Consider the following 9223-nt stretch of genomic DNA (forward strand, 5'->3'; position numbering starts at 1 on the left):
ATATATATATATATATATATATATATGTGTGTGTGTGTATATCACGAAAATAAACACGTGATTAAGAATGTGACAATATCAGACCACGGAGGAAAATGAAACAGGAATTTCCTTAAAATATATATATATATATATATATATATATATATATATATATATATATATATATATATATATATATATATATATATATATATATATATATATATATAAGGAAATTCCTGTTTCATTTTCCTCCGTGGTCTGACATTGTCATATATATATATATATATATATATATATGACAATGTCAATATATATATATATATATATATATATATATATATATATATATATATATATATATGTATATATATATATATATATATATATATATATATATATATATATATATATATATATATATATATATATATTATTATTAAATATGACCGAAAAAGTAAGATTAATAATTCTAACACGAATTTTCTCAATCTTTCGTACATTACGCTTCACTGTTGGAGGTAAATCAAAAATCACTTCTCCAAAATTCATTTTTATTTCTAGTCTGACGCGACACGGGCGCGTTTCGTAAAACTTATTACATTTTCAAAGACTTCACAAATACACAACTGATTAGAACTTGCGTTTCCCTGATTTTATATCTACATTTGAGTGAGGTGGGAAGGGTGATGTGGCATTAACACAAGACAGAACACTAGGGGATATTAATAGGGTATTAAAAGTATCAACACAAGACAGAACAGAAACAATGGGTATTGAATAGAAGTGTTTGTAGAAAGCCTATTGGTCCATATTTCTTGATGCTTCTATATTGGAGCGGAGTCTTGAGGTGGGTAGAATATAGTTGTGCAATAATTGGCTGTTGATTGCTGGTGTTGACTTCTTGATGTGTAGTGCCTCGCAAACGTCAAGCCGCCTGCTATCGCTGTATCTATCGATGATTTCTGTGTTGTTTACTAGGATTTCTCTGGCGATGGTTTGGTTATGGGAATTTGGTTATGGGTTATCTCTTCCCATAACCAAACCATCGCCAGAGAAATCCTAGTAAACAACACAGAAATCATCGATAGATACAGCGATAGCAGGCGGCTTGACGTTTGCGAGGCACTACACATCAAGAAGTCAACACCAGCAATCAACAGCCAATTATTGCACAACTATATTCTACCCACCTCAAGACTCCGCTCCAATATAGAAGCATCAAGAAATATGGACCAATAGGCTTTCTACAAACACTTCTATTCAATACCCATTGTTTCTGTTCTGTCTTGTGTTGATACTTTTAATACCCTATTAATATCCCCTAGTGTTCTGTCTTGTGTTAATGCCACATCACCCTTCCCACCTCACTCAAATGTAGATATAAAATCAGGGAAACGCAAGTTCTAATCAGTTGTGTATTTGTGAAGTCTTTGAAAATGTAATAAGTTTTACGAAACGCGCCCGTGTCGCGTCAGACTAGAAATAAAAATGAATTTTGGAGAAGTGATTTTTGATTTACCTCCAACAGTGAAGCGTAATGTACGAAAGATTGAGAAAATTCGTGTTAGAATTATTAATCTTACTTTTTCGGTCATATTTAATAATATATGCCTACAGGAAAGACTGCTACCAAAATATACTAATATATATATATATATATATATATATATATATATATATATATATATATATATATATATATATATATATATATATATATATATATATATATATGTCGTACCTAGTAGCCAGAACGCACTTCTCGGCCTACTATGCAAGGCCCGATTTGCCTAATAAGCCAAGTTTTCATGAATTAATATATTTTCTCTAATTTTTTGCTTTTAAAATGATAAAGCTACCCATTTCATTATGTATGAGGTCAATTTTTTTTTATTGGAGTTAAAATTAACGTAGATATATGACCGAACCTAACCGACCGAACCTAACCTTTCTGGGTTCGAGTCCAGTGGGACTCGAACCCAGAAAGCACAACTACCTTCCAGTAGCTGACATAACTAGTACGCTTTAACCCACTACACCATCAGACCCTACAAAAGAAGTAGAGACTTCGAGATATATATATATACATCTCAAATATCTCCACTTCCCGAGGGCACCAGATAAGTCTTATATATATATATATATATATATATATATATATATATATATATATATATATATATATATATATATATATATATATATATATATATATGCGAACAAGCCTGAATGGTCCCCAGGACAATATGCAACTGAAAACTCACACCCCAGAATATATATATATATTCCCAGTTATATATTCCCATATATAACCCCAGTTATATATATATATATATATATATATATATATATATATATATATATATATATATATATATATGTCCAGCTTATAAGCTGGGCACGAGTTCTCTCACATTGACAGTGGCTTGACGAAAAATGCAGACTGACCCCTCACTCATCTGGTGCCTTCGGGAGGTGGAGATGTTTGAGATATATATCTCGAACTATCTACTTCTTTTGTAAGGTCTGATGGTGTAGTGGGTTAAAGCATACTAGTTATGCCAGCTACTGGAAGGTAGTTGTGCTTTCTGGGTTCGAGTCCCACTGGTGGGTGTTGTTCCAAAGATTATTAATCTTCACTTGTGGTTTATGCAAGTATAGGCTTATATATATATATATATATATATATATATATATATATATATATATATATATATATATATATATATATATATATATATATATATATATATATATATATATATATATATATATATATATAATGTGTGTGTATGTGTATATTGTTGAATATGACCGAAAGGATAAGATTAATGATTCTAACACGAATCTTCTCAATATTTACTACGTTTTTCTTCACCGTCGGGGGTAATTGAAAAATTAACTCTCCAATATTCATTTTCTCATTTTATATTTATGGTCTGACGCCTAAAAGTGCTTCGAAAGGACTTCTCACATTTTCAAAGACAGGTTTACACATATCATTCGTTTTGGTTGAGGTGATATGACACAAATGTTTTTGGGTGAGGTAACATAAACCAATGGGCATGAATTGCACGTGAGAACATAAGAATAAAAGTAACTGCAGAAGGTCTATTGGCCCATATTTTCTCTTGCTGCTTCTATGTTAGTTCAGGGTCTTGAAGTGGGTGGAATATAGTTTTGTGTTAATTGGCTGTTGATTGTTGGTGTTGACATTTTGATGTGTAGTGCCTCGCTGATGTCGAGTCTCCTGCTATTGCTGTATCTGTCGATAATTTCTGTGTTGCTTGTTAAGATTTCTCTGGTGATGGTCTGGTTGTGAGAAGAGATTATATGTTCCTTGATGGAGCCCTGTTGTTTGTGCATTGTTAATCGCCTAGAAAGAGACGTTGTTGTCTTGCCTATATACTGAGATCTTTGGGGCTGACAGTCCCCAAGTGGGCATGTGAAGGCATAGACGACGTCTCTTTCTAGGCGATTAACAATGCACAAACAACAGGGCTCCATCAAGGAACATATAATCTCCTCTCACAACCAGACCATCACCAGAGAAATCTTAACAAGCAACACAGAAATCATGGACCTGGACCTGTGGTAAGGTCCAGTTCTGTGCCTTTCTTCATAGCTCAATCCCCTCAGCTCAGGAACGAGTCTCGTTTCATATCTTTGGACATTTTCTAGTTTCTCGTTGTCCTTTTCCAGGTAAGTGTTCCATGCTGGGGATGCTTATTCAAGTGTGGATCTCATCTTCGCTGAATATAGGGGCCTCTGTGTGTGTGCGCGCGCGCGTATGTGCGTGCATGTGTGTGCGCGTGTGTGTGTGTATGTAACTGTGTTTGTGTGTCAGCTGAGTCCCACTTCAATGAAATATGAGCGGTCTCTTTCACACCTTGAAACTTGATACGACATCGGAATGCAGATTGCGGAATGAATGATCTCGACTCTGTTCGACCTTAAACTCTCTCACGGCCAATGAAAATGGCGAGATATCTAACTGCGGGGCTGTGATTGGCCGGAGTGAACTGGAGAGGGCGGGCGAGGGAGAGCTGGCGGGCACACCTCCTTCATGTATCTGGGAGGTAAAGGCTCCGAGGACTCTGGTGGTGTTTGTGTAGGGACAAAGGTGGTAGTGTGGCGGCGGCTCCTTGCTACATCACACCGACCCGAGTGATTTATGGTTACAAATCTCTTAACTTGGGCGCTTGTAACAATGCGGTGGGTGCTTGTGGCAGAGTTTGCGCGTCTCGTGAGTCTAGATTCCAAACAAAGTTTGTTTTAAGACGAGAATTATAACAAAATCCAGCAGTTGATGGCGGTGTTTTTCTGAGCGTGCGGATCGCGCTCCTCACTTCCCCAGCTAATGTTAGGGGTGTGAATGGCCGGCACCATGGTGGCTAAATACTACAAATTCTAACCTGAATGCCTTCAAAAGAAGCTTCCCATGAACCTGTCAGGCCAGGGAACGTTTATCTCTCTCCCCAAATACTAAACACTCCTTGTACTCTTTCTCCTGGATTTATTTTTTTCCTTGTGTCGTTCTCAGTGTAGCATCTCTTCTGTCTGGTGTTCCAGAAAACTCATTTTTCTAATACATCGTTGATCTTTTCCTCAAACACGGTTATTTTACGGCGGCCGAGGGGAAAATAGGCCTACCAAGCCTGGAAACTTTACTAAAGGATCAGGTTTCGTGTGTGTGTGTGTGTGTGTGTGTGTGTGTGTGTGTGTGTGTGTGTGTGTGTGTGTGTGTGTGTGTACTCACCTAGTTGTGCTTGCGGGGGTTGAGCTCTGGCTCTTTGGTCCCGCCTCTCAACTGTCAATGAACAGGTGTACAGGTTCCTGAGCCTATTGGGCTCTATCATATCTACACTTGAAACTGTGTATGGAGTCAGCCTCCACCACATCACTTCCTAATGCATTCCATTTGTCAACCACTCTGACACTAAAAAAGTTCTTTCTAATATCTCTGTGGCTCATCTGGGCACTCAGTTTCCACCTGTGTCCCCTAGTGCGCGTGCCCCTTGTGTTAAACAGCCTGTCTTTATCAACCCTGTCGATTCCCTTGAGGATCTTGAATGTGGTGATCATGTCCCCCCTAACTCTTCTGTCTTCCAACGAAGTGAGGTTTAATTCCTGCAGTCTCTCCTCGCAGCTCATACCTCTCAGCTCGGGTGGCAAACCTTTGAACCTTTTCCATTTTAGTCTTATGCTTGACTAGATATGAACTCCATGCTGGTGCCGCATACTCCAGGATTGGTCTGACATATGTGGTATATAATGTTCTGAAAGATTCCTTACACAAGTTTCTAAAGGCCGTTTTTATGTTAGCCAACCTGGCATATGCTGCTGCTGTTATCCTCTTGATATGAGCTTCAGGGGTCAGGTCTGGCGTGATATCAACCCCCAGGTCTTTCTCTCTCTCTGACTCTTGAAGTATTTCATCTCCCAAGTGATACCTTGTATCTGGTCTCCTGCTTCCTACCCCTATCTTCACTACATTACATTTGTTTGGGTTAAACTCTAACAGCCGTTTGTTCGACCATTCCTGTGTGTGTGTGTGTGTGTGTGTGTGTGTGTGTGTGTGTGTGTGTGTGTGTGTGTGTGTGTGTGTGTGTGTGTGTGTGTGTGTGTGTGTGTGTGTGTGTGTACTCACCTAATTGTACTCACCTAATTGTGCTTGCGGGGGTTGAGCTTTGGCTCTTTGGTCCCGCCTCTCAACCGTCAAACAACTGGTGTACAGATTCCTGAGCCTACTGGGCTCTATCATATCTCCATTTGAAACTGTGTATGGAGTCAGCCTCCACCACATCACTGCCTAATGCATTCCATTTACTAACTACTCTGACACTGAAAAGATTCTCTCTAACGTCTCTGTGGCTCATCTGGATACTAAGTTTCCACCAGTGTCCCCTTGTTCGTGTCCCACCCGTGCCAAAGAGTTTGTCTTTGTCCACCCTGTCAATTCCCCTGAGAATTTTGTAGGTGGTTATCATGTCTCTCCTTACTCTTCTGTGTGTGTACTCACCTAGTTGTGTTTGCGGGGGTTGAGCTCTGGCTCTTTGGTCCCGCCTCTCAACCGTCAATCAACAGGTGTACAGATTCCTGAGCCTATCGGGCTCTATCATATCTACATTTGAAACTGTGTATGGAGTCAGCCTCCACCACATCAGCTCCTAATGCATTCCATTTGTCAACCACTCTGCATGGTAACTGCAGAAGGCCTATTGACCCATACGAGACAGCTCCTATCTATAACCACCCAATCCCACTCATATACTTGTCCAACCCACGCTTGAAACAATCGAGGGACCCCACATCCACCACGTTACGCGGCAATTGGTTCCACAAATCAACAACCCTGTTACTGAACCAGTATTTACCCAAGTCTGTCCTAAATCGAAACTTATCCAATTTATACCCATTGTTTCGTGTTCTGTCTTGTGTTGGTATTTTTAATACCCTATAAATATCCCCCCTGTTATGTTCATTCATCCACTTGTAAGAACATAAGAACATAAGTGTTGTTATATTATCATTGCAATATGGAAGTTGTAGTTAAGGACCTGGTGACTCTAGTGGGAGCCCTGAGGACAGAGTTGGACTCTCTGCGGGAGGAGGTGCGTCAGCTGAAAGAACAACGAGAAGTAACGAAGGAGGAGACCAGTAGTAAAGGGACCTCGTCTTGGAGAGTTGTGAAAGACAGGGGCCTTAAGAAGACTTTGATAAAGCCGCCTTCAAACGCCATAGCAACTTCTAATTCATTTGACGTTTTGGAGGACGAGTGCTGTGGAGAGACTGTGGATCGCGCAAAAGGGAAAGCAACGAAGAGAAAGGAAGCGCAGGCCCCTCAGAAAGTAAAGGAAGTACCTAAGCAAACATTAGTTGTGGGAGATTCCCAGATAAGGTATTTGGATAGAACGTTTTGTGCTAGAGATAGGGGGAACAGGTTAAGGGTTTGCTATCCCGGAGCTGGCATTGGTGATATTATAAACAACATGAATGATATTATGGCTGGTAATGGGAACAATCCCATTATTTGCATTAGCGTGGGAGGAAATGATGTTGGTCGAGTTAGGAGTGAGGAACTGATTCAGAGGTATAAAACAGCCATAGAGTTAGTTAGGAGCAAGGGAGGAATCCCGATCATATGTGGCATTCTTCCAAGAAAGGGAGTGGGAAATGAATGGATATCGAGGGCACTTGGTGTCAATTGCCGGCTGGAAAGATATTGCAAATCAAATGCAATATCTTTCATAGACAACTGGGAACACTTCTATGGAAGAAATGAAATGTATGCTCGTGATGGGGTGCATCTATCGAGAGCTGGGGTTGTTGCTGTTGCGAACTCGCTAGAAGAAGTGGTTAGAGGTGTTTGTTTGGGTTTAAACTGTTAGTAGATAGCGGTATGGGAATTGATTTGGAGGAAGGAGGTAATAAAAGTATGTGTTTGTGGGAGAAAGGAATTGGCAAAACGATCAGGGAAAGAGAAGGTCCGCAAAATAACAATTCACTTAGGGTATATTACACTAACAGTAGAAGTCTAAGAAATAAAATTAACGAATTAAATGCTCTTGTCTGCACAGAAAAAATAGATATTATTGCACTTACCGAAACGTGGATGAATGTAGAAAATAGAGAACTATTAGCTGAATATCAAATATATGGATTTAAACTATTTCACACAGATAGATATATTAGACGAGGAGGTGGAGTAGCCATATATGTTAGGGACAATTTGAAATGTAGTCTCAAAGAGGGAATCAAAACAGAGCCACACACAGAAACTATTTGGATTGAATTAAACGAAAAAGCTAATAATATTATAATAGGAGTAATATATAGGCCACCAAATTTAGACAGAATGGAAGCAAAGCATCTATGGGATGAAATATCTAGAGCATCTAGATCTAACAGTATTTATGTCATGGGTGACTTTAATTTTAGCGGAATAAACTGGTTGAACAAAACAGGGAATAGTGAAGCAGAAGATTTTCTAGAATTAATTGACGATTGCTTTCTTACGCAACACATTAAGGAACCAACACGGGAAAATAATATTTTAGATTTAGTGTTAACTAACAGGGAAACGCAAATTAATGACATCGAAATAGGGAGTGAGCTAGGGAGCAGTGATCACAAAGAAATCAGATTTAGCATAGAATGGAATAGACCAGTAGGAGAAAATTCTGTTAAAGTGCCAGATTTTCGAAAAGCTGATTTTAATAGCCTAAGAAATTTTTTGGGTCAAATTGATTGGAAAGGCTTGGGTATGGGGTGTGGGCCGGTCTTGGAGCGAGACATGAACCCAGCGATAGGTGACTTAAATGGGGATTTCGATGTGGATTCAATATATAACTTATTTAAGAATATTCTAAACAAAGCACAGGAACGTAGTATACCATACAAATTGAATAGATCGTATACTAATGACCCAAAGTGGATAACAAAGAATTTGAAGAACCTTATAGGTAAAAAGAGAGCTTGGTACAAAAGGATTAAAAATGGGGAGGTCACTTTAGAACAGGAATTCGTACAACTGGTTAGAAATGTTAAAAAAGAGATAAGGAAAGCAAAAAGAAACTATGAAGTTCGCATAGCAGGGCAAGCAAAGACAAATCCTAAAGGGTTTTTTCAGTTATATCGTACTAAGACTAGGGAAAGGATAGGTCCATTAAAAACTGAGACAGGTCAAATAACAGATAGTGATGAAGAGATGAGTAGTATTTTTAATAAATATTTTGTATCTGTATTTACTAAAGAGGAACTTAACAATATGCCTTCAGCCGAACAAGTCTATGTGGGTGGGGACGAGGACAGGTTGACGAGTTTAGCAGTTACCAGGGAGGATGTTCTTAAACAAATAGTAAAACTCAAACCAAACAAATCCCCAGGGCCGGATGAAGTGTTTGCTAGGGTGCTTAAAGAATGCAAAGAGGAGCTTTGTGACCCACTGTCAACCATATTTAATAAATCAATAGAGTCAGGCAGAGTGCCAGAGTTTTGGAAAGTTGCTAATGTGATACCAGTTTTTAAGAAAGGAGATAGATCACTTGCGTCTAACTATCGACCAATTAGCCTAACGTCTATTGTGGGAAAGTTACTCGAATCTATAATAGCAAATAAAATTCGTCTTCATCTTGAAAAACATAAATTAATAATTGAGTCGCAACATGGTTTTATAAATGGCCGTTCATGTTTAACAAATTTGTTATCTTTTTATTCTAGCATTGTTGAGGCAGTT

This window comes from Procambarus clarkii, chromosome 39, assembly GCF_040958095.1.
Source record: "Procambarus clarkii isolate CNS0578487 chromosome 39, FALCON_Pclarkii_2.0, whole genome shotgun sequence".
NCBI classification, from domain to species: Eukaryota; Metazoa; Arthropoda; class Malacostraca; order Decapoda; family Cambaridae; genus Procambarus; species Procambarus clarkii.